The sequence below is a fragment of the Herpailurus yagouaroundi genome, unplaced genomic scaffold (genome assembly GCF_014898765.1).
Source record: "Herpailurus yagouaroundi ecotype Mexico unplaced genomic scaffold, PumYag 165, whole genome shotgun sequence".
In the NCBI taxonomy this organism is placed as follows: domain Eukaryota; kingdom Metazoa; phylum Chordata; class Mammalia; order Carnivora; family Felidae; genus Herpailurus; species Herpailurus yagouaroundi.
The window spans coordinates 14,427,542-14,453,961 of NW_024412406.1; the positions used below are offsets into that span (position 1 = coordinate 14,427,542).

The following is a 26,420-nucleotide window of genomic DNA, read 5'->3' on the forward strand; positions in this document are numbered from 1 at the left end:
ATATGTTTTCTTTATTAAGCAGAAACTGTTTTGTAAACTGCCCCCTACTATATAGGGAACATTTTGTTTGTTGTTAAATCCCACTAAAAGGATGTACCATGATTTAGAATCACTGGCGTACCGTTGGCCTAAGTTTTCAGTATTACAAAGAGCTGTGCTACACATCTGTGCAAATAAATATTTGCCTACGTCCCGGATTGTTTTTCATTCGAATCGATTTCTAGACGCAAGCTAATGGGACCAAACGCAGAAAAGGAATGGAAAGATTGAGATGGGCCCAGGTGCTCCGACAGAGCACAGCGACGACGGCACAGTGGCGGAGGCTTCAACAGTGGCTATTGTTATTACTTCCTTGATTTACCCTATGGCTGTCTCCCTTCTCCGCCCCCCCCCCCCATAATTATTATTCAGAGCTTTCCTAAATGAAGCAGGGCTCTGACTTCACCCGAACAGCAAGAGGTTTCCCAGGTAGGGAGGATTGACCCGGCCTAGAGGCTCAGCAACCGGAGGAGGAACGGAGAGGGAGGAGGGGAGGTGGAGGGGAAGAGGCATAGGCAGTCCAGATCCAGTTTGTGGATGGATGTCCTTCCCAGGTGACATCCAGGGCCGGACCCCGCCCCATGTCCATGCGTACGCTTGGCAGGGGGTGGTCGTGACAATGGCCGTGACGACTGATGGCCGTCCTTTGAGCTGCTGGCCTTGGATATCCCGCAGTCCCCCCCTTCCTCCCTCTCCCTCCCTAACCCCACACCTTCAGACCTCCTCCTCCCCTCCACCCGCGGCTGCCGGAGCCCCCATACTCAGGTGAGTGGGAAGCCCAGAAGCCACCAAGGCTGGCCTCGGGCTAGAGACGGGGCAGGGGAGCGCAGCCGCAGACAGCGCGTGCTGCAGAGAGAACCGAGGCAAGGACTGGCTTCCTCCTCCCCACGTGGCCCAGGGCTTCCGGAAGCCGGAGCTCCCACACTCGGTCCAGGCCGACCCTGGGTCGTCTCAGCTCAAGCCCTAAGCCTGAACCCTGGGCTGGCCCTTATCGAACTTTTGGAAGCCGCCTAGGTTGCTGCTAGGGGTCGGCCAATTGACAAAAGGGTGTAACTCGGGGCTGTCTACCTGCGCACTGAGATGGGACGACTGGTTTCTCCTGGTGATCTTTTTCTTTTTGCTGGAGAGTCCGGGGCCTCAGAGAGAGCTTCTCGGTTGGGCAAGGCTGAAGCGCCTGTTTCCTCGGCTGAAGCGCCTGTTTCCTCGTCTTCATCTTAGCCGTTTGGAGAGCTCGTCAGGGAGTGAAGGGGTGAAGCGTTAAGTGCGAGCTCGGTGCCGGCCGCTCACTTCACATTTTGTGAAGTGTTTCCGTTATTCACTTGGTCTAAGTCTGACACTCTATACTCTTCACTGCTGCGTATACTTCTTGAATGCAAGGACTACCTCTGACACTTCTTAGGTTGGTTCCTTGATAGATGAATATGCATATAATATGTATTTTTATATACTGAATATATTTTTAATATGTAAGCCACCTATTTACTACTTTTGGTAGTAGGTGTAAACTTTTTGAAGCTAGGTATAAACCGTGTACACGGGAGGCTGCCTGTCACACTCACTGTTGTGTGAACCATGGTTAACGGGCATGTCCTCGGAGTCCTGTGGGGGGTCGGGAGGCCTGCGGGTGGATAATTTCCTCCATCTAGCTCACTGTTTCACCTAGCTAAGTTTCAGAGCTCTCAAGTCTCAACTTAATTTTCATTCCTCCGAGAAACCTGTCCGGACCTTTCTTCCACAAAATTAGAAAACAAATCCTGGGGCACATGGGTGGTTCAGCCGGTTAAGCTTTGGACTCTTGATTTCAGCTCAGGTCATGATCTCATGGTTTTGTGAAATCGAGCCCCACCTTGGTCTCTGGGCTGACAGCACAGAGCCTTCTTGGGATTCTCCCTTCCTTCTGCCCCTCTCCAGCTGTCCCTCTCCCCCTTTCACTCTCTTTCAAAATGAATAAATAAACATTAAAAAATAATAATTTCTAATTTGAGGAATTCATTGAACTTTTTTACTGGCCTAATTAATATGTAGCTAATATTTGCAAATATTCCATGAGTATTTGAAAAGGCTGTGTATTTTTTTTTTAATTGGGCAGAAAATCTGTACCTGTTCATCAAATTGTGTGATCTATTCCTTTACATCTACATTTCTGTGTAAATTTGATCTGTTGATTTTTGAATGACAGGTTAACATCCCCTGCTTTATTTGGGGTTTGTCAGTAGATTTTTGTTCTGCTATCAGGCTTTGCAGTATAAATTTTAAATATGTTAATAGGTGCACGAAAGTTCCTGACCGTTACATATATTTGGTGGATCATATCTTTTAGGAATATAAAATATTCTTCTAGTCCCCTTTGAGACTTTCAACCTTGATTTCAAATCGGTCTGATATTATTGTTTTTATCAATATCTACCTTGTGGACAATTTTTTTCAATTGCTTCCATTCCTTTTTCTTCGTCTTTTATTATTTTGCTCTTGTCTTGTATTACACTCAATGAGAGAGAGAAAACAGTGAGTCTGATGGTGATTTCTACCATTTTTGTGATCATTTTCCAAACTGTGTTCATATCATGGTGGTCTTTTTCTTGTTTCTGTTCAGATAGCTCTGTTCTGGATTCACTAAAAATTTTCTTTCTCCAAGGGAAGGAGCAATGAGGGGGTCTCAGAGGCTGGGCAGTGCACTGGTGGCTGATGTCTTTCAGGAGGACAAGAAGTTCCCGTGTACATCCATAACTCTAGAATAGTTTACCTGGACTGAGCAGGGCTCATTTTGATAAGCTCACTTTTATGTGTTTGTTACTATTTTTAGTTTTGAATCCCATCCTGGTTTGAGTTGTCTCAAGTAAAGATTACGCATGAAGGGGCGCCTGGGTGGCTCAGTCGGTTAAGCGTCCGACTTCAGCTCAGGTCACGATCTCACGGTCCGTGAGTTCGAGCCCCGTGTCGGGCTCTGGGCTGATGGCTCAGAGCCTGGAGCCTGCTTCCCATTCTGTGTCTCCCTCTCTCTCTGCCCCTTCCCCGTTCATGCTCTGTCTCTGTCTGTCTCAAAAATAAACGTTAAAAAAAAATTTTAATAAAAAAAGATTACTCATGAAAAATCCACACTCCGGTGGTTTTTATGGTTTTATACTATGCACTATGGACATCAAGTAAAATCTGGTCACTAATAGTTAAGTGTATTAGAAGCATGTCTGTAAACGGTAAAAAATCTTATGCACATCTATTAGTTCAAGCTATAAATAAAGTAAAATCATCTACCTCCCTCCCATTCAGTCAGTGGGTGTTTATTTTCATTGTATTATTAGACGATCTGATAACTGATCTATTTCTCTTAGTCTAGTTTTCACACTGTGAAAGAGTTAACTAATCTACTCACCTGCAAGAGAGATTTGGTATTCTGGTTATATGATATGTCTTTGAATAACTTTCTGTGATTTGTCCTGCAGCATTTTTGGCACATTCCCTAAAATTCCAAATTTATTTTTCTTTCCCATTTGTTTTGGGACATGTCCTTTTGTTCTAGACATTTTTCTTTTCTCTCTCTCTCTCTCTCTCTCTTTTTTTTTTTTTTTTTTTTACATTTTTTTAACGTTTATTTATTTTTGAGAGACAGAGCACAAGTTGGGGAGGGGCAGAGAGAGAGGGAGACACAGAATCCAGAGCAGGTTCCAGGCTCTGTCTGTGCTCACAGCAGAGAGCCTGACATGGGGCTCCAACACACAAATGGTGAGATCGTGACCTGAGCCAAAGTCGGATGCTCAACCCCTGAGCCACCCCGCCTTTTTTCCTTTTTAAAATCACAACCTCTATATTGAAATGTATTCAGTGTTCAGTCTTCCTGAGCAATTTATTGAAAACATCTTATCTAAGACTTTCAGACAGAGTCGCTAATCTATCTATCTTTTGAAGTAGTTTGGAGGTTTTTGTTTTTTGTTTTTTTTTTGGCTTGGGGCATGAATTTTGAGAGAACATGTAGTCTTGACCACTTTTTGTCAATCATCTGGTACACATTTCTAGTTGTGTACACATCTATGAGCAAACATTGGGGACTGACACAACAGTTGCTCTAACTCATGCAAAAGGCTCCTTCCTAGAAATTGATTTGGTGATTTTTAAAATGCCTCTTAGGATGAGAACCCCCACTACACTTCACATTGGAAAAAGGAAGCAATATGCATGATTGACATCACCAGGAATGTCTGTGTGCTGCATGTGTCATTATATTGAACATGCCTCATTTTGAGGCTATGACCTTGAGTTGTCATTGCTTCAGAAAACGTGGACTGGTTAGGACATCCATTAATGTCCTAGAACAAATGCTATAGCAGAATCCCCAAGGGAGACAGGGATTTTACTGGTCTCCGGACACAGGAATCCATTTGTTGGAGCATATGCTGAGTGTGATGAGCTGGAAAATGAAGTTAATTTCTGTGTCAGACCAAACTAGGTGAAAGACCGAGTCACTGGATAAGATGAAGGCTGCACATCCTTGAGAGGGAGGAATAACCGCATTTTTCCAGATTGGGTCACACACGTTTTTGGTTTATTTGACAAGGCCCACATAGAGTAGTGAGCAACATAATCTGAGAGCTCCACGTTGGTGTCTCATTGTGAAATCTTTAATTTCAGGTTATACTTCATGCAGAGTAGTAGAAGAAGAGAGGACGAGACCTCGTCGCTAAAAGCATCCTGTAAGTGGAAAAGCTATTAATACTCTCACGAGCTCTTGTAGTTGAAGTTTCAAAACAGAAGAATTGCAATTTCCTGTCTTCCATGTGGGTTACTTGATTATCAAAGCAGGAACAATACAACAGTTTTGTTTTATATTTATTACTAGGAGGTAATGTTGTTGAAGTTTTAGGGCATTTTTCTAGATGAGATTCTTGTTAAGTTAGTAATAGTAAGCTTTTCCCCTGCTATTTACAGTTGCCCTGACTTTTTTTTAAGTTCCATGTGTTTTTTTTTTAATGTTTATTTATTTTTGAGAGAGAGAGACACAGACAGAGCATGAGAGGGGAGGGGCGGAGAGAGAGAGAGGGAGGGAGACAGAGAATCCGAAGCAGGCTCCAGGCTCCGGACTGTCAGCACAGAGCTGGACGACGTGGGGCTCAAACCCACACACCATGAGACCAGGACCTGAGCTGAAGTCAGATCCTTAAGCGACTGAGCCACCCAGGTGCCCCTGGTAGGTTTTTTTAGTAACCTCTTCACCTGACGTGGGGCAGGAGCTCACGACCCCAAGATCAAGAATGGCATGCACTTCCAACTAAGCCAGCCAGGAGCCTCTGCCCTGACTGAATAACTGATTCATTCATTCATTCACTTACTTACTTTAATTTATATTTTGAGAGAGACAGAGAGAGAGTGCACGCATGAACAGGGGAGAGTGGCAGACGGGAAAGAGAAAGAAAGGACTGAGAGAGAGTAAGAATCTTAAGCAGGCTCCATGTTGAACATGGAGCCCAACATGGGACTTAGGCCTGGGGTCATGACCTCAGCCAAAACCAAGAATCAGGCACTCAGCCAACCGAGCCACTCAGGCGCCCCTGCCCTGACATTTTTTTTTTATTTATTTAATTTTTTATTTTTTAGAATTTACATCCAAATTAATTAGCATATAGCACAACAGTGATTTCAGGAGTAGATTCCTTCGTGCTCCTTACCCATTTAGACCATCCCCGCCCCCCCCAACCCCTCCAGTAACCCTCAGTCTGTTCTCCATATTTATGAGTGGCTTATGTTTTGTCCCCCTCCCTGTTTTTATATTATTTTTATTTCCCTTCCCTTACGTTCATCTGTTTTGTCTCTTAAAGTACGCACATGAGTGAAGTCATATGATTTTTGTCTTTCTCTGACTAATTTCACTTAGCATAATACCCTTCAGTTCCATCCCCGTAGTTGCAAATGGCAAGATTTTATTCTTTTTGATTGCCGAGTAAGACTCCATTGTCTATATATACCACATCTTCTTTACCCATTTATCCATCCATGGACATTTGGGCTCTTTCCATCCTTTGGCTATTGTTGACAGTGCTGCTATAAACATGGGGGTGCATGTGTCCCTTTGAAACAGCACACCTGTACCCCTTGGATAAATGCCTAGTAGTGCAATTGCTGGGTCGTAGGGTAGTTCTATTTTTAATTTCCTGAGGAACCTCCATACTGTTTTCCAGAGGGGCTGCACCAGCTTGCATTCCCACCAACAATGCAAAAGAGATCCTCTTCTCTGCATCCTCACCAACATCTGTTGTTGCCTGAGTTGTTAATGTGAGCCATTCTGACAGGTGTGAGGTGGTATCTCATTGTGGTTTTGATTTGTATTTCCCTGATGATGAGTGATGGTGAGCATTTTTTCATGTGTTGATTGGCCATCTGGATGTCTTCTTTGGAGAAATGTCTATTCATGTCTTTTGCCCATTTCTTCACTGGATTATTTGTTTTTAGGGTGTCGAGTTTTATAAGTTCTTATTAGATTTTGGATACTAACCCTTTATCTGATATGTCATTTGCAAATATCTTCTCCCATTCTGTCGGTTGCCTTTTAGTTTTGCTGATTGTTTCCTTTGCTGTGCAGAAGCTTTTTATTTTGATGAGGTCCCATTAGTTCATTTTTGCTTTTGTTTCCCTTGCCTATGGAGACGTGTTGAATAAGAAGTTGCTGTGGCCAAGATCAAAGAGGTTTTTGCCTGCTTTCTCCTCTAGGATTTTGATGGCTTCCTGTCTTACATTGAGGTCTTTCATCCATTTTGAGTTTATTTTTGTGTATGATGTAAGAAAGTGGTCCAGATTCATTCTGCATGTCACTGTCCAGTTTTCCCGGCACCGCTTGCTGAAGAGATTGTCTTTATTCCATTGGATATTCTTTCCTGCTTTGTCAAAGATTAGTTGGCCATATGCTTGTGGGTCCATTTCTGGGTTCTCTATTCTGTTCCATTGATCTGCGTGTCTGTTCTTGTGCCAGTACCATACTGTCTTGATGATTACAGCTTTGTAGTATAGCTTGAAGTCTGGGATTGTGATGCCTCCTGCTTTGGTTTTCTTTTTCAAGATCGCTTTGGCTATTCGGGGTCTTTTCTGGTTCCATACAAATTTTAGGATTATTTGTTGTAGCTCTGTGAAGAATGCTGGTGTTATTTTGATAGGGACCTGCCCTGACATTTTTTAACACAACATACATGGGTATCTGGGTGGTTCAGTCAGTTAAGTGTCTGACTCTTGGTTTCTGCTCATGTCATGATCTCACAGTCTGTGGGTTCAAGCCCCACATTGGGCTCTGTGCTAACAGCATGGAGCCTACCTGGGATTCTTTCTCCCCTCTCTCTGCCCCTCCCCTGCTTGCTCTCTCAGTCTCTCTCAACATAAATAAACAAATAAAAATAATTTAAACACAGCATACATTATATTGGAAACAAAGCCTACATTTCTATTCTACTTCCCACCCCTCCCTACCCCCACTCAGTCCATTATTTTGTAAGCAGAGTACTAGCCTTGCAATACTGCAATACTGCCAAAATATACCTATTTTTACATATTGAGGAACCTACCTCCTATTTTCTGATGGGAAGATGGTATAATAATTAAAAGCATAGGGGCATCTGGCTCAATCAGTTAAGCATTTGACTTCCCCTCAGGTCTCGATCTCATGGTTTGTGAGTCCAAGCCCCTCATTGGGCTCTGTGCTGTTATCACAGAGCCTGCTTCAGATCCTCTGTCCCCCTCTCTCTGCCCCTCCCTGCCTCTCTCAAAAACAAATAAGCGTTAAAAAAAAAAAAAGTAAAAAGAATAATTAAAAACATAGACATTAGACACCGATACAATTAATCGTATGATTTGGGGCAGCAGACTTCTCTGAGCTCAATTTTGTAAAATGAGGATAATAATTCCTATCACACAGGCTTTTCGTGTGGATTAAATAAGATATTTTGTAAGTACTCAGAATGATATCTGGTTCAAATATAGTAGCGTCTTTGCCACTAACTGCATGATTGATACTATTTAAGTACTTTTTGAAAATGAGGTAATAGTTCATGTTTATTTCTATTTTTTTAATGTTTATTTATTTTGAGAGAGAGAGTGAGCGAACAGGGGAGGGGACAACAGGTGGGGCTCAATCAGCATTAAGAGTCAGACGTTAACCAACTGAGCCACCCAGGCACCCTGGGTTATAGTTTAGTTTTAAAGATTTACACACTCTAACTAAAATTTTACCGTCAAAAAGTAGCATTTTGGGGCACCTGGCTGGCTCAGTCTGTGGAGCATGTGACTCAGGTTCTCAGGGTTGTGGGTTTGAGCCCCACATTGGGTATAGAAATTACTTAAAAATGAAATCTTTAAAAAAATGAAAAAGGTAATGTTTTATATGCCAGGTCCTGTTCTAAATACTTGATGGTGGGTTCATTATCATCCCTGTTGTCCAGATGAGGAACTTGAAGCACAGAGAGAAAAAGCAGTTCGCCCAAGTGTGGTGAGAGCTCTGACTCTTACACAGGCAATGCCACTGCAGATTTCAATGTTTAAATTTTTCGAATAGGTAGGAATAGGAAAATAAAATATATATGTGTGTAATAAAAATATACAATTAGGGGTGCCTGGGTGGCTCAGTCGGTTACGTGTCCAGCTTCAGATTCTGCTTCAGATTCTGTCTCCCTCTCTCTGCCTTTCCCCTACTTGTGCTCTCTCTCTCTCTCTCTCTCTCAAATAAGTAAATAAATTTAAAAAAGGAAAGAGAAAGGAAGAAAATGCAAGGTGGTCTGTATCTAGATCCCTGTCTTATGAAGGCTCAGCCACAGGCACTTTTCTAGGAAGGCTATACAACAACACTATGTTTTAGAAAATATCTCAGAAGGTTAAGTGGAGAGGATCTCAATCTGTGCCTATGGGAAGTTAACTTCTGCACCCCTTGGCCCCTTGGACAACCACTGAGGAAGCCCTGCAGCCTGATGCTTCAGACGAGTCTGGAAATTGTGAAAGGAGCCAGTGAGTTTGGTGGCCAAGGACTCCAGGGTCGGGCATGAGCCAGGTGAACCAAGGCAGCATGAAAAGAGGTGTCCAGTAGACCAGCTGGGAGATTTATCCTGTCTGATGGTGAAGAAGTTGTTTAACCTCTTTTTGTTCACTTTCCATACCTTGAAGTTAGGAATAATATCAGCCTTTTAGGACCACTGTGGAAATGAAATAAAACAATGATTATAGTGATGATAGATGACATACGGTAATAGCATCTAACATTTCCTGAGCATATCCCATGTATGCTCCAGGCATGGTGCTAAGCACTGTGCATTAACTGCCTTATAGAATCAAAACAATCATCTTATGAGGTCATATTTTTGTTTTCATCCACAGATGAGGAAACGAAGGTTAAAAAAGTTTGCACAACTAGTGAGTGGCAGAGCCCAGATGTGACTTCTAAGTGTTAGTGACTAATGAGTGTAAATACGTAGTTAGTACGTCGTCTCACATTTGTTAGTTCATTCGTTCATTCATTCTTTCACCAAACCTTCGCTGTATCACATGTGTTCCGGGTGGGTGGTACATGTGAGTGTCAAAACCCAAACCCTTGTGCCCATGAAGCTTAAATTCTAGTGGTGGAGAGTGGGGGAGACATTCACTGGAGAACAGACTTGGTAAAAAGGGAAATGTGTTATGTCAGAAAACAAGTGCTTTGGAGGTTAAGCAAGGTCAGGAGACTAGGGGTACAGACAGGTGGTAATTTGACCTAAGGCGGTCAGGGCAGACCTCAAGGTAAGGGAGTCATGGGTGGGTATCTGGGGAAGAGCCTTCCAGTCTGAGGAGCAGGTGCACTAAGTCTTAAGAACACAATGTGTCCGTGACAGAGGGACAGCAAGGGGGCAGGCTGGTGGGAACAGAGGCAGGGAGAATGATAGGATAGAGGAGTGGGGGTGAGGAATGTGAGGTGGCAGACCATACAGTCTTGGAGGGCCTTGGAGGCCATCAGAAGGGCTGAGCTTGCACTGTGAGCGATGCAGGGCACACTGTAATGCTATATAATGTAAAAGCACTTGTTACCTCAAAGCTATCATGACAATTGCAATCTTTTCATGGTCTTCCGGCCTCACACAGCACTGAATCTGCTCTTGCTAAAATCATTAATAAACTCCTAATTGGCAAATGTGCATACAGCTTTAAAATCTTATCAGCTCTGTTGCATTTGGCTTCTACTTGACATTCTGACAAGGCGTATGTCCTTATGTATTTAAGATCCTATATATAATAGCTTAAATGCAAAATGATCATAAGCTGTATCCCTGTGTTGCACATTTTAAAATGTGTGATTAGAGTCAGATTGTGAAACATTGCGTAGGTAGAGACTTTGCAGATCAAAACAGCGATCTTGACCCCAGGTACGGCTTGTTCAAACTTTGTATTAACTGTGGCTTTAGGGAAGTTAGTAAATAGTTTGAGTTTTATTTTCCTCATCTTCAAAAGATTATTGTGAGTGGCTTATTGTTCTACCCATTCTGCAGATGGGCAAACAAGTCCAGATAGATTGAGGAACCCACTTCCTATTCCCCATCTGAGCAAAGACAACAATTCATCCATACCTGTGAAAACTGGGGAGCCTGGCAGTCACCCGGGCTTCTATAGAGCACCATCCCAGCTCTGCAAAGGGGGGCTAAGGCAAGCTCATGGGACCAGAATTCTCTTTCAAAATGACTTGGGATCCACTCTAACTTACAGATAAAAGCACCGTTGAAGCCCAGAGGTCTCCAACTCTAGAAAATCATGGCTATAATCATTTTCCTGTGGCCTAGAAAATGGAAAAGCAGATGTAACCAAAGATTAATCTGGCTATTTAAAATACAATGGCATATATTAATATCTATAAAACTTCTAGTATTGACCAATACATCTTTCTGGTGCCTTCTTAAATATAGTCCCTGGTGCATCCTTAAGATACTAGTAAAATTTACGTTAATGTAACTAGAGTGACAGATTTTAAGTTATGAAGGTGTTATGAATTGGGGGAAAGCAGAAATTACTGAAGAAAATAAAAGAAAAGCTGACACCTAAATAAAATCAAGATCTGGTTATTTGGGGGAAAAACATAGCAAATAGAGAAAACTGACCAAGATAAAAATAAAAAGAAATGCCAATTAAAAAAACATTAGGAGTAAGAGATAAATCCTGGGGCACCTGGGTGGCTCAGTCGGTTGGGCATCTGACTTCAGCTCAGGTCATGACCTCACAGTCCGTGAGTTCGAGCCCTGCATCCGGCCCTGTGCTGACAGCTCAGAGCCTGGAGCCTGCTTCAGATTCTGTGTCTCCCTCTCTGCCCCTCCCCTGCTCATGCTCTGTCTCTGTCTCAAAAATAAGTAAAAACAGGGGCGCCTGGGTGGCTCATTCGGTTAAGCGTCCAACTTCAACTCAGGTCACGATCTCGCGGTCTGTGAGTTTGAGCCCCGTGTCGGGCTCTGGGCTGATGGCTCGGAGCCTGGAGCCTGCTTCAGATTCTGTGTCTCCCTCTCTCTCTGACCCTCCCCCATTCATGCTCTGTCTCTCTCTGTCTCAAAAATAAATAAACGTTAAAAAAAAATTAAAAAAAATAAGTAAAAACATTAAAAAAAATTTAAAAAAAGAAATCCTGAAAAGGATTTTTTTCACAAACTCTGAAAAGATGAAAAAATGACAGTATTACATAAGATATGAATAAATCTGAAAATATGTACCATTGAATATTAAAATATTCTTTGAGTATATTCTATGAATATATAAATTACCAAAGCTGTTTTAAGGAGTGGATGAAAACTTGAATAGGTCAATAACTTCAGAAGAAACTGAACATGTTGCCAAAGATCTATTTCTTAAAAAGTCATGAGGTTTTACAGGTGTTGTGTGTCTGTGCAACCTTTAAGGCACAGATGATTCCTGTCATTTAAATGGTTTTCAGGAGCACCTGGGTGGCTCAGTTGGTTAAGCATCCGACTTCAGCTCAGGTCATGATCTTGCGGTCTGTGGGTTTGAGCCCTGTGTCGGGCTCTGTGCTGATGGCTGGGAGCCTGGAGTCTGCTTTGGATTCTATGTCTCCCTCTGCTCCTCCCCTCCTGGCGCTCTGTCTGTCTGTCTCTCTCAAAAATAAATAAATATTAAAAATAAATAAATAAATAAATAAATAAAATGGTTCCAAATCATAAGAAAGGTTGGAAAAGTTCCCAAAGTCCTGAGAGAAAAGACATAAATGGTAGTCTAGAAGTTCGATACTTGTCTGGATCTGGTTAGAAAATATTAGCATCATCTATACATCACTGAGTTTCCTAAGGAACCAGAGCTGGCACAATTTTATCATGGTGGCCCAGGCAAAAATGTGGCAGAGAGCTCAGTTTGCACTACCCACGTAAAAGGCAGTCCTTAGCACAAGATGTGGCAGGAGATGAAGCCAACCTCCCCCATCCTGGGGGCTCTGCTCCCCTTCCTGGATCACGTGCCTGCAAGAACTTCCTGTTTTGCAAAGAGTGCGGGGAAGCACCACGCCTCTTGATCTGAAATCCTCAAACTAACACTTGATGGAAGTGGTACAGTTTCTTTCTTCCATCCTGCTTACTATCTTTCTTCACTCTCATTTTTTATAAAACTTGTAGACCACACTTTATTTTCACACTCTTTAAAATTATTTACTTTGTTGTATTTAAGTTTATTTATTTTTGAGAGAGAGAGTGCATGAGCGAGGGAGGGGCAGAGAGAGGGGGAGACAGAGAATCCCAGTCAGGCTGTGCACTGTCAGAGCAAAGCCCAGTTGGGGGCCCAGACCCCATGAGAACCTGAGATCCTGACCTGAGCCGAAAGTAGGAATCAGACACGCGACCGACTGAGCCACTCAGGTGCCCCATATTTTCACACTTTATTTTAAAAGTTATACTCCTGGGGCGCCTGGGTGGCTCAGTCGGTTAAGCGTCTGACTTCAGCTCAGGTCACGATCTCGCGGTCTGTGAGTTCGAGCCCCACGTCAGGCTCTGGGCTGATGGCTTAGAGCCTGGAGCCTGCTTCTGATTCTGTGTCTCCCTCTCTCTCTGCCCCTCCCCCATTCATGCTCTGTCTCTCTCTGTCTCAAAAATAAATAAGCGTTAAAAAAAAAATAAAAAAAAAGTTATATTCCTTTCATTATTGAACAAAGCATCTGTGCGTATGTTTAGGATTTATTTTTCTTGATCAAAGAGTGTTTTCATTTTGGCCTCTAAGTTCAGAAACTACATAGTTTGTATTCACTGCAGCAGCATGAATTTTTTTTATTGTGATAAAATACACATAACATAAAATGTATTATTTGAATCATTTTTATTATTACTTTAATTGTGGCAAAATACACATAACATAAAATTTAGCATCTTAACTCATTTTAAGTGTGCAGTTCAGTGGCTTGAAGTACGTTTACACTGTGGTGCATCTAACACCAGGATTCATCTCTAGAACTTTTTTCTCTTGCAAAACTGTAACTTTGTATTCATCAAGCAATAACTTCCTATTCAATCGTCCCCTTAGCCCCAGCAACCACCATTCCACTTTCTTTCTCTATGAGTTTGACTAGTCTAGGTACCTCATGTAAATGGAATCATACAGTATTTATTGTTTTGTAACTGGCTTATTTCACTTTGTATAACGTCCTCAAGGGCCATCCTTCTTCTAGCACGTGTCAAAATTTCATTCCTTGTTAAGGCTGGATAATATTCCATCGTATGTATATACCACATTTTGCTTCACAGACACTTGGGTTTTTCCACCTTCTGGCTGTTGTAAATAATTATGCCATGAACATGGGTATACAAATATCTTCTTGAGACCTTGTTTTTAAATCTTTTGGGTGATTGTAAACATTTTAAAAAATTAATTATTTAATTTACATCCAAGTTAGTTAGCATATAGTGCAATAATGATTTCAGGAATAGAATCCAATGACTCATCCCCTCCATAGAACACTCAGTGCTCATCCCAACAAATGTCCTCCCTAATGCCTCTTGCTCATTAGCCATCCCCCCATCCACAACCCATCCAGCAACCCTCAGTTTGTTCTCTATATTTAAGAGTCTCTTATGTTTTGTCCCCCTCCCTGTTTTGTATTATTTTTGCTTCCCTTCCGTTATGTTCATCTGCTTTGTATTTTAAGTTCCACGTGAGTGAAGTCATATGATATTTGTTTTTCTCTGACTAATTTTGCTTAGCATAATACCCTCTACTTCCATCCACATAGTTGCAAATGGCAAGATTTCATTCTTTTTAATTGCCAATACTCCATTGTATATATATACACCACATCTTCTTTATCCATCCATCCATCGATGGACATTTGGGCTCTTTCCATACTTTGGCTATTGTCGATAGCACTGCTATAAACATTGGGGTGCGTGTGCCCCTTCTCACTGTAGCCATTTTTAAGTATACCTACTCAGTGGCACTAAGTACGTTCAGATTTTGTGCAAGCATCACCACCATTCTGCTCCAGAAATTTTTTGTCTTCCTCCTGACATTTTTTTAAAGTATTCATCTATCTATCTATCTATCTATCTATCTATCTATCTATCTATCTATCCAACTAGGGCTCAAACTCATGACCTGACATGAAGAGTCACCTGCTCCTCCAACTAGCCAGCCACGTGCCCCCTTCTTGGCATTTTTAATGAACACCAATTCTAAGCCAAGCAGGTGATGCTGGAGACAAAGGATGAGCAAGATAAAATTGCCCCCAGACTCTCAAAACACTGGCAGGAAAACATTTCATTTCAAAGCTACAGCTTTTCTGTCTTGGCAAAGGATGGGCTTGAATTCATCTTTTGGCCTAGAGTTTCTTGGTTTGGATAAATCACCTGAATCGAGTGCATACAAACACATTATTCAAAAGTGTAAATTGCCTTGGCCATAATGTAAATGACTGTTTTCAGTCCTTATCTGTGGGTTGGTTACTGTCTCACTCCCGCCCCTTTAAAAAAATCTCTCCCCTTCTCAACTCGGTGGCTTCTACTGGGTCCTCCCATCCTCATGGCCCCTGTTTTAAATGTTGTATGGCCCCCAAGCTTTTCTCTTCTCTGCCTATCTGCACAGTCTCTAGAGATCTCAATTACCCCCTCGACTTTGAATACCACATTTATGCATTTGGTTCCCAAACCTACCTTTCCAGTCTAGACTGCCTATTAGCTCTTTCCATCTGCATGTCCCGCAGGCACATCAAGCTAGAAGGGTCCACAGTATCCATCCCCCCATCTGAAGTCACAGCACCTGCCTACCCGGATGCCAAGTCGGAAATAAAGGGCTCATTCTTGATCCCTACCTTCCTCTCCCTTGGACACAATGTCTGCTCCCCTCAGTTCTATCTTCTGTATCCTTTAAACTGGCCCACTTGTCTCCACCTGTACTGCCAACACATAGTCTGAACCCCTCTGCGTTCTCCTGTTGTTGGGATAGCTTCTGGATCGATAACCCTCCCCCCACTCCCTTCTCACACAGCAGCCTGACCTTTGAAAAGCACGAACCAGATTTTGACACTCCACTGCTTAGAGCCCTTCAGTGGCATTCCCATTGTTCTTAGGAAAAGTCCAGTTGCTTTAACATGTGCACAGAGCCCAGCCTGATCTGGCTCGTGCTGGCCTTTGTAGCCTCATGTGGAGCCCTATCTCCTTTCCTGTGACTCTGTGATCCAGGTACACTGCTCATTTCCCAGTATTCCCTCTTCCCTGGGGCTGGACGGTCTCCTCTCTTCCATCCCCTCCACTCTCTTTGCCAAGTCAACTTAGTTTTAGTTTTCAGCTTACATGCCTCTTCCTCCAGGAAGCCTTCCCTGCCACTCCCCCTTCCCCTCCACACAAAGGTTGGGTCACCCCTTACATTGTTTATTGTATATGGCATGGAGAAGGCATGAGTTAGCAGGATGTGTGTGGGGCAAACCGAGAAGCCTGCTGTTGCTAGCAATGCAAAGGGCAGGGTGGCAGTGGGAACAGAAGGGCCTGTAGCAGCTGTGATGGGAAGACCTGAGAAGACGGAAGAGTGAAGGGCGTGGGCTTTGGGAAGAGACAGACATGGGTTAGAACGGTGACTTAGCCACTCTCATTAGGAAAGTGATATTTATTTATTTTTAGGGAAGTGATTTGAGGCAAGTTATCCATTTTCTCTACGCTTTAGTATTTTAGATTTAACATGAGGCTTAAACGAGGTGATGGTTTAGAAAGGATGCAGGGGGTTAGGACAAGTTGCCAATGCTCTCGGGCCTTTTGGGGGGTCAGGTCTGGCTTGAGGCTGGCTGTGTGGATTTGGGAGCTGTCAGCATATGGGCGAAAGTTAAAATCAGAAGGAAGCTGAGGCTGCCAAGGGGGTGTGTGGAGAGGAGTGTGTAAGAGAGGATGGGCTTGGACGCTGGGGAGCCCCAGCATCTACACAGGGGGCACCAAGCCCCGCCTGGCACACAGCAGGCACCCAGTACACTTCATTTGTAGACCTATGGACGAAATGACTAGATTCTTCTGATGGAATCTTAGTCCTTTTCACTTATTTCCCCATCCTGGCCTTTTGGCAAAAGAAGACATTTCCCAGTAGCCCAGTGGATGGGAGACTTTGGGTCTTTCTTGAAGGAGTTAGCAGTTCTCTGGATTGACAGCTTATCTATGGATGGACTCCTAGCCAGAGGCAGGAGTAGGGGGAGAGCTCAAATGTCTATCTTTCCTTCTGTTATTCCACAGGGAGCAGATATCTCAGGCTGTGACTCCTGACAGCCAATTCCAGGATGCCAGGCCCCTGCATGAGCTCATGCAGTCCTCAAGCTGTGCCTTGGTGACAGGCATTGTTATGACTTCCGTTAAAAAGAAAAGGCAGAGGGGCACCTGGGTGGCTCAGTTAAGCGTCCCACTCTATCTCGGCTCAGGTGATGTTCTCAGAGTTCTGTTCCTGAGATTGAGCCCCGAGTCAGGCTCTGCGCTGACAGTATGGAGCCTGCTTGGGATTCTCTCTCTCCTCCTCTCTCTGCCCCTCCCCCACTCTTTCTCAAACTCTCTCCCTTTCTCAAAATAAATAAATAAGCTTAAAAAAGAAAAAGAAAAGGCAAATCACAATTTTTGCTTGTTCCTTGTATCTTTAACTATAATTCAAGGGGTGCCTGGGTGGTTCAGTCGGTTAAGTGTCAGACTCTTGATTTCATCTCGGGTCATGATCTCACGTTGGTGAGATCGAGCCCCACCCAGCTCTGTGCTGACAGCATGGAGCCTGCTTGGGATTCTCTCTTTCCCTCTCTCTCTCTCTCTCTCTCTCTCTCTCTCTGCCCCTTCCCCACTGGTAATCTCCCTCTCTCTCAAAATAATTAAACATTTGAAAAAATATTTATTTAAGTAATCTCTACACCCACCGTGGGGCTTGAACTCATGACCCCAAGATCAAGAATCACATGCTTTCTGGACTGAGCTAGCCAGGCACCCTTATTCCTTAAACTTTAGGATTTCATGTGATTTGGGGGAAAATTGGAGGGTTGAAGTTAGACCAGGCTTTGAAATTGATGGAGGGAAGTAGAATTGAGACCAAGGCATGAAACTGTCATTGTGGGGATGTCATTTTTGTACAGATCTCTGTAACTGGGAGAAGATGGGTTTAAATCAGTCGTATTTTTTTTTTTTTTTTAGTTTATTTATTTTGAGAGAGGGGAGGGGTAGAGAAAGAGAGAGGGAGAGATTGAGAATCCCAAGAAGGCTCTGTGAGAGCCCAGACAAAACTCAAACTCACAAACCGTGAGGTCATGACCTGAGCCGAAATCAAGAGTCCGATGTTTAACCAACTAAGCCACCCAGGTGCCCTGAAATCAGTTGTATTTCCAAAGTGGTTTTCAAAGTGGGGTTCCTGGACCAGCACTATCAGCATCACCTGGGGAAATGTAAATTCTCTAGCCCCACCCAGACTACTGAATCAGATACTCTGGCGGTGGGGCCAATAATGTGTGTTTTTATAAGCCCTTCAGGTGATTCCGAGATCTAGAACTATATTCTCCAGTACTGTAGTCATTAACTACATGTGGCTAATGAGCACTTGAAATGTAGCTAGTCTGAATTTACATGTGCTGTAAGTATAAAATACACACCAGATTTCAAAAGTTTCATCTGGAAAAAGAAAGCACAAAGGGCTGGCTCAGGTGGTAGGGCGTGCAACTCTTGATCTCAGGGTTGTAAGTTTGAGCCCCACGTGGGTATAGAGATCACTTAAAAATAAAATCTTTAAAAAAAAAACACAATATCTTGTCCATTGTTGGATGAATGGATAAAGAAAATATGGAGGATTATATATACCCCCCCACACACAGTAGAATATTATTCAGCCATGAAGAGAAGAAAATCTTGCCATTTGTGACAATATGGAAGGACCTTGAGGGCAGTATGATGAGTGAAATTAGACAGAGAAAGACAAATACTGTATGATCTCACTTATAGGTGGAATCTAGTAAGGCTGACCTCAGAAACAGAGTAGAATGGTGGCTGCCAAGGCCTGGGGGTGAGGAAATGGGAAGATGTCGGTCAAGGATGCAAACTTGCACTTTTAACCTGAATAAATTCTGGCGATCTAATGTACAGCATGATGAGTTCTTGACGCTGTTTTATTATTTTCTTGAAAGTTGCTAAGAAAATAGATCTTACTTGTTCTCAACTCACACACATAAAGATGACGGGATGGAGGTATTAACTAACATTATTGTGGGGACCACTGGCTGCCTCAGTCGGTTAAGTGTCTGACTTCAACTCAGGTCATGATCTCATGGTTTGTGAGTTTGAGCCCCGAATTGGGCTCTGTACACCCGGAATCTGCTTCACATTCTGTGTCTCCCTCTCTCTCTGCCCCTCCCCTGCCCCCCCAAAAGTAAAACAAAGAACCCTAACATTATTGTGATAAGCATTTCACAATATATACATGTATTAAATCATCACACTGTACGCCTTAAACTTAGTGTTATATGTCGATTATATCTCAATAAAGCTGGAGGGTGGAAAGCACAGTATCTCATTAACAATTTTATATTGGTTACATGTTACAAGAACATTTTTGATGGTTTGGATTATAAACCATATGCTATCAAAATTAATTTCACTTGCTAATTTTTAAATTTTTGGATGTGGCTACTAGAAAATTTAAAATACTTCAATTGGATAATGCTGGCTTAGAATATTGGAACATTCCCTCAGTGGTAAGGAACTCCATTCAGAGTTTGGGTTTAGGGGAGAGGAGTTTCTTGTTACCTCTTTTGTCGGTCATCATCACCATCACCATCATCATCTGGCCATGGGCAACACTTCCCTGATGTCCTGAATAAGGGAGGTCCTGTGTTGTTAAATGCAAGGTCCCCAAACAGTATGGTCACATAGGACTGTGTCAGCAAGGAAGATGGCTGTGATTGGAGAGTGCGCGGTCTTCATAGACTATTAGTATATTACTGTATTCCAATCTGGCTGCATGAAAAAGTAAGATTAAAAAAGAATAATAAAAAGATGGTTAAAAACCAGTAAGGTCTCTGTCTTGAAATAAAATTGCCTCCTTAGTTTGCCCTTGCACAGTTTAGCATCAGTGCCTTATTGATCAGAATTAGGAAGTTAATAAGGTTTGGGCTAATTAATCAGATGGGTAGGGACTGGAACTGCACTGCAAGGCTTAATCAAGTCATCAAAGCTCTCAAGCCATGAAGAAGGTAATTAAAAGAAAAAGATGCCTGTTATATAGTAACAGGAGACTAGGAGAGGACAAGAGCAAGATAGAGAACCTCCATTTTCTTTTGTACATTTCCCTGGTATAAATCAGACCCAATGACCAGGGCACGTTGCTCAGCTTCCTATCAGAGAATTAAGTTGAATGAATTTATAAATCACCTCATTGGCTAATTTACTTGCCCTAGACCAAATGTCAATGAAACTGTACTTATTTATAACAAGTTTTTTCTTTGCCAAGTTCCAGGGAGCTGAGTTCTTTAGGATAGTCCACAGTTGTCATTAATGACTGCAGCAATTGTGATTTACAAGCAACAAATAGTTTGGTTGTTGATTATTCAACAGATCTTGAGTACCTGTACTTGCAAACATTGTGCTAGGTGCTACTGTGGTTCTATACACTGTAGAGAGCTATTTATTCAAGTAAATTTTGCTGTATGGCAAAGGTGGAGATTCTTGGGGAATCTTTACTAACCCCTGGGGTCTCCCTCAGTCTGTCCCGACACACCGCCTCCCTCAAAATACTTACGAAACTTAAGTGGGAAAAGAATAAGGACAGTGTTGGTGGGGGGAGCTGGGGGCGGGGGAGAAGGGGAAGAGGTGGAGGGGAGGAGGAAGCCTGGAAGTCGAGGCAGACATTGTCGGATGTCATTGTGTGGGGAGTGGACTCTCTTGGCATGGAAAGATAAATTCTAAAGGAGCTGAGGTTTGCAGCCATTCAGACTTACAGCTTCCTGAAGGTGTCAGCAAGGTACCGCTATATTTTGGGCGCGAACCCTGGGACCCTAAGAGAAGAGTCCATTGTGTTTATGAACCAGAAAACCTAGTGTCCTTGTCAAGAGCCTCACAGTGGAATGGGGAGAGCAGAAGCCAGATCCGAGATGGAGGGGGTGCAGGCCTCCTCTCTCCTCTTCCCTTCCTCTCCTGACATTCTCTTTTCCCTCCTCTCCCTTTCAGGACCTCTTGTGTCTGTGTGGGCCAGTTGAGCAAATTAACATCTGAATGTTCCCTCTTTTTTCTACCCCAGTCAAATCTCTGGTTCTTTGAGTTTCTCTAGTCTGCAATGCAATTTCTTCACATTAGCTAGGAGAAAATTCGGAAAGTAAATAAATAAAAGGAATGAGGGAGTTCTATCCTTAACAGGTTTTTTTTGTTTTGTTTTGTTTTGTTTTTTATAATTAAGTAAGCTCCACGGCCAACATGGGGCTTGAACTCAGGACCCTGAGATCAAGAGCCTTATGCTCAGGGGTACCAGCTGAGACAGCCTGGCGCCCCTATCCTTGCCAGAATTCAAAATGTTATGTAAAACTTCAGTAAGTGAAATAGTATGGTATACTGATCAAGAATATAGGGGCGCCTGGGTGGCTCAGTCGGTTAGGCATCCGACTCCGGCTCAGGTCATGATCTCACACATGAGTTTGAGCCCCGCATCGGGCTCTATGCTGGCAGCTCAGAGCCTGGAGCCTGCTTCAGATTCTGTGTCTTCCTCTCTCTCTGCCTCTCCCTTGCTCATGCTCTGTGTCTCTCTGTCTCAAAAATAAATAAAAACACTAAAAAAAATTAAAAAAAAAAGAATATATAGATCAATGAAACACTACAGGGAGTACAGAAATACAGCAAAATTCATTTGAGAATTTAGTATGGTATAGGACAAAGGGGACATTTCAAGTCACTGAGGTAAAAAACAACTTAGTCAATAAATGATGTGGAGGTAACTAGCTTTCTCACCTCAAAATGAAATTCCAGATGAAGACGAGCATATGCAAGGGTGATAATTACTAATTTATTTGTAATAGAAAAAGATGGGAAATAACCCAAAATCTATGGTAGGGTTAAACGATTTCTGGTAACTCAGGAATATTGGGCTGCCTGAAAAGGAAAAGGGTATGTTGATCAAATAATTTCAAGATGCTATATGTGGAAAAGAGTGTGCAAAACCACATGTAATCTACACATATACACGTATGCCTGTGTGTGCAAGGAAATATTCTAGACGGATACTGAAGAAACTAGGAGTGGTAGAGATAAATTCCACCTCACCAACCTCACCTGGAGGCTTTCTTTATGCATAGCCATCTTTTTTTTTTTTAAGTTGATTTATTTTTTGAGAGAGAGAGAGAGAGAGAGAGAGAGAGGGAGAGCACAAGCAGGGGAGGGGCAGAGAGAGTGGGAGACTCAAACTCACAAACTTTAATAATAAATTAATTACTTTTATTATTTGTTTTAACTCAGTAAGCAACATGCCCAACGTGGGGCTTGAACTCACAACCCCAAGGTCAAGAGTCGCATGTTCTACCAACCAAGACAGCCAGGCACTCCCAAATTAATTTTAAAAGCCTGGTTTAAAGAAGCTGTGAAAGAGGCTCAGTGCTTTCTAGTGACTACTGGAGCAGTTCCAAAGTAATGATGAGATTTGGGGGTGAAGAGGGGCGCCTGGATGGCTCAGTTGGTAGAGCATGCTATTCTCGATCTCAGGGTGGTCGAGGTCAAGCTCCATGTTTGACACAGAGCGTACTTAAGAAAATAAAAAGACTTGGGGGTGAGGATAAAACCAGAGTTTGGGTCCCCGCCTAAGCCTAAATCCTTGACAAGCTGTGTGGCTTATGAGCAAATATCCTTCCTGAGTACAACTTTTCTTTAACGGGAATAATAACCCCTGATGTTTAGGTTTATTTTTGAAGGTCAAATGAATTAATACATATGTACAATTCATAGCATAATGCCCTACTCTTCATATGCGTGAATGAACACTCCCCCCATTTTAAATAACTTCTTATGTCAAGGACCTGCCTCCCTCTCTACCCCATTTCAGAGATTTTTTCGAACGTGGCTGTGAACTTTAGCTTCCGAAATCAGAAAACAAAATATTGGCATCTCTGGAGCTGGGTGGCCCAGTTCCTTTTTCTCAATCTTCCCGCACCTCTCCTGCCTTTACTTTCTTCCTGGTCCAGCTCAGATTTCCCGGATTTCCAATCACTCCCCTGCCAATGCCCTCTGCCCTTTCTCCTTTTGTCACATTCCCTAGGCAAAACCAAACACTGGGGGGCCATCCCAGGTCTGCCTTCCCCAAGCCTCTGTCTCCAACCTCACGTGAACCCTGACACTGCCTGGCCATTCTCTTTGCCCCATGAGCTTGCTTTCCCGCTCATCACAATTTTTATTTCAAACCTCCCCTCTCCTAAAACTTCTGGGCCTTTTCATGTCGTCAGCAAATGTGCCCCATCTCCAATTTCACAGAGAAAATGGAAGCCCGCAGAAGGGAATGCCTTCAAATTCTGGCCTGTCCCATGGTTAAATTACATTCTGCATGCACTCTGCCCTCCTCCTCTCAGGACTAAAGGGAAATGTGTCCATTACTCCATCAAAAACCAATCCCAGACTCTGGATTAGATTTCTCCCTGCCTGCCTTCCTCCTCAGAATCAATGACTTCTTCCTCCTTCCCTTAACTCAAAACATTCTCCTGTGTCCCTATCTCAAGCAACAAGGACAATAACATTATCACCATTATTATCTATAACCTCCTCACCACTGGCCAATTCTAAATCCTTCCTCTAAAACACACACAAAACAGACTCCAAGCTCTCCCTAGAATATCTCCTTTCTCCAGCTATCACCACCTCTCCCTTCCCTTTCATAACCAAATGTTCTGCAAGAATTTTGTACATTCACTGTCCCTACCTCCATACCTCCCACCTCTCTCCCTCCCCTCTGGTTTCTGCTCCCTCCTCTTCACTCAGAAGTTCTTGATAAGGATGCAGAGTTGTTCTGGTTGATAAAATGGACTCTCTCTGGACACCTGGGTGGCTCAGTCAGCTGAGTGTCCACTCTTGATTTTGGCTCAGGTCATGATCTCACAGTGAGTTCTAGCCCCACATCAGGCTCTGTGCTGTCAGTGCAGAGCCTGCTTGAGATGCTCTGTCTCCCTCTCTCCCTGCCCTTTCCCTGCTTATGCTCTCTCTTTCCCAAAAATAAATAAACATTTAAAATAATAATAAAAAGATGGCTTTTCTCTCAATAGTGTTTGTGTCTGTACAGGGAACACTTACATGTTCGTCCCTTGACTGCAGAAGTGATCTTCTCATTTTCTTCATATCACTCTGACAGGCTTCCCCTTTATCAGCTTCAGTCCCTTGCTCTTTCACTGGAATGTTGGCATTCATGGCACTCTGCCTTCCCCCCACCCCTGTTCCTGCTGTACACACTCATCAAGGACAGTCTCGTCAAGCTCTATGACTTCAAACACTATTTGCTGATGATTCTCTCATCTCTACCTTCAGCCCAAATCTCTCTTGAATTTCAGAACCGTATGTACATCTGGCCACTCATTCATTAAGCAAGTTTTTCATTGGGCAGTTACTATGTGTTTGGGAAGAACAAAGTCAAACAAGGTTTGACTCTACTGTTTCTCCTTTAAAGTATGTGTTCAACAATTTAATAATATTTCCAATTAAGTCTCTCATTTTTCTTGTGGGATCTCGATTTGGGCACCACCAATGTGCACAACCATCTATTCTGATAGATCTAAACCAAAGTCTTAGTGTGGGCGTGACTCTTCATCTACCTCCTTCCTAAATTAATCAGTCACCAAGCTCTATTTCACCTCTTGAATCTTAGCCTCTTTCTTTCTTTCTTCCTTTTTTTAAGGTTTTTATTTTTATTCTTGAGAGAGAGAGAGAGAGAGAGAGAGAGAGAGAGAGAGAGAGAGAGAAAGCTGGGGAGGGGCAGAGAGACAGGAGGACAGAGAATTCGACGCAGGCTTTGCACTGCCAGCAGCAAGCCTGATGGGAGGCTCAAACCCACAAACCGCGAGATCATGACCTGAGCTGAAATCTGACGCGAAAATGACTGAGCCACCCAGGTGCCCCCCTCTCTCTATTAAATATCTCTTGAGTTGTGAAACTTTCCATTTCTTACATTTCATGGTCGCTTCCATAATATGGGCCAGATCACCACTAACTGTTCATTCTGCCTCTAGTTTTGTGCCCTTCCAGTCTATTCTCCCCTTGGCAGGCTGAATGACCCTTCTAAAATGGAAACCTGATCATGCTCCCTCTCACATTTTAAGCTTCAGTGGCTCCCAGCTTCTCTCAGAATAAAAGTTACACTCCTAATCGTAACGTGACTTAGAAGTTCTCCCAAGATCTGGGAGCTACTTATCTCTCCAAACTCACATCTCTCTACTCCTGACCACCTGAATGGATGTGTCATGCCTTCTTTTATCCCTATTTAACACACATATTCTTTCTCCCTATAACACTGCCCTGTCCTCCTCTTTGCTCCACTCCAGGTAATTCCCACTCAGCCTTCAGGTCTTAGCATAGACAATGTTTTCTGGGAAATATTTCCTACTACCCTAAGTCTGAGTTCAGGTAATTAAAAGAGGCAGAATAGCATGATTAGGAACTTGGGGCCCCTGGCGGGCTTAGTGGGAAGAGCATGCAACTCTTAATCTAGGGGTTGTGAGTTTGAGCCCCACGTTGGGTATAGAGGTTACTAAAATAAACAAATAAACTTTAAAAAGAAGAAGGAACATGGACTCTAATTATGATTGGGTTTGAGTCCTGGCTTTGTTGCTGCCTGTGTGACCTTAATCGAGTGACCTAACCTCTCTGCACCTCAGTTCCTCATTGGCAAAATGGGACCAATGATATTACCTTCCTCACAGGGTTATTATGAGGGTTAAGTGAGTAATTTCTAAAGCACTTTAAAGGTACCCATCAGAGTAAACGCTATGTGAATATTAGCTATTATTTCCTATATGTCCCAACCATGAGAATTAAAACATATTCTTGCTCATTGTTACTTTGCAAGTCTGTATTCCACACTGTGAGCTGGGGCCACGTCCATCTTGTTTTCTGTTGTTCTCTCTAGCACTTAGCTCAGAGAATACCAACATTAATTAAGCAGGCTTCTAAGCATTGAACACATATTAATGTATCTAATACATATTTTCATCACAAGGTAGCCACTATTGTCTCCTTTTATAGGTGAGGAAACTATGACACAGAAAGTGAAGCAATTTGCTCATCTTGGCCACAGACTTAATAAGGCAGGGCCAGGATTTTACCTTATTCTGCCCACTTCCCAAACCCATGTTCTTAACCACTACCCTCTACTGTGTCGAAGGTACCACACACAAATTGATATTACCGACTGACTGGCTGGCTGAATTTCTGTAGGAGTGTTCTTACCGAGCTTCTCGTATCTCACTTCCTCCACCCCCCACCCCCAACTTGGGCTAGTCGTCTAGGATAAGAATAAAAACTAGCCAGCACTGTACCCTCCATTTCATGGTTCCTGTTTCTCAAATAATTCTCTATCGACTTGGTTGGGTTGATGCAGCCAGACGTCCAATCAAGAGTCAACAATGGAGAAAGCTGTTACGTACAGAGAAAATGGTTTTGTTGGAGATTAAGTTGTAAATATGAAATACAAACCTCTCTTTTCTATTCTAGTCTCTTGTTCTATGAAGGGCAATCATAATTTCTAAGTCTTAGTGGTATAGTAGATTTTCCATTTAGATTCAACCACATTTAAGTTTGTTTTGAATTGATAATAAAAAACTATAAAATACAATTGTAGGCTGATTATTTATTTATTTATTTATTTTTTAAAAATTTTTTTTTTCAACGTTTTTTATTTATTTTTGGGACAGAGAGAGACAGAGCATGAACGGGGGAGGGGCAGAGAGAGAGGGAGACACAGAATTGGAAACAGGC

The 26,420-nt window shown here is 42.8% G+C and overlaps 1 long non-coding RNA gene across 1 annotated transcript; it reads left to right on the forward strand.

Moving 5' to 3' along the window:
* The first annotated feature begins 714 nt into the window (after positions 1 to 714).
* Positions 715 to 9,407, forward strand: LOC121038333 (uncharacterized). Its single transcript, XR_005794298.1, has 3 exons — positions 715 to 804; positions 4,663 to 4,724; positions 9,376 to 9,407. It is a non-coding gene; the product is annotated as an uncharacterized LOC121038333 (long non-coding RNA).
* The last annotated feature ends 17,013 nt before the right edge of the window (positions 9,408 to 26,420 follow it).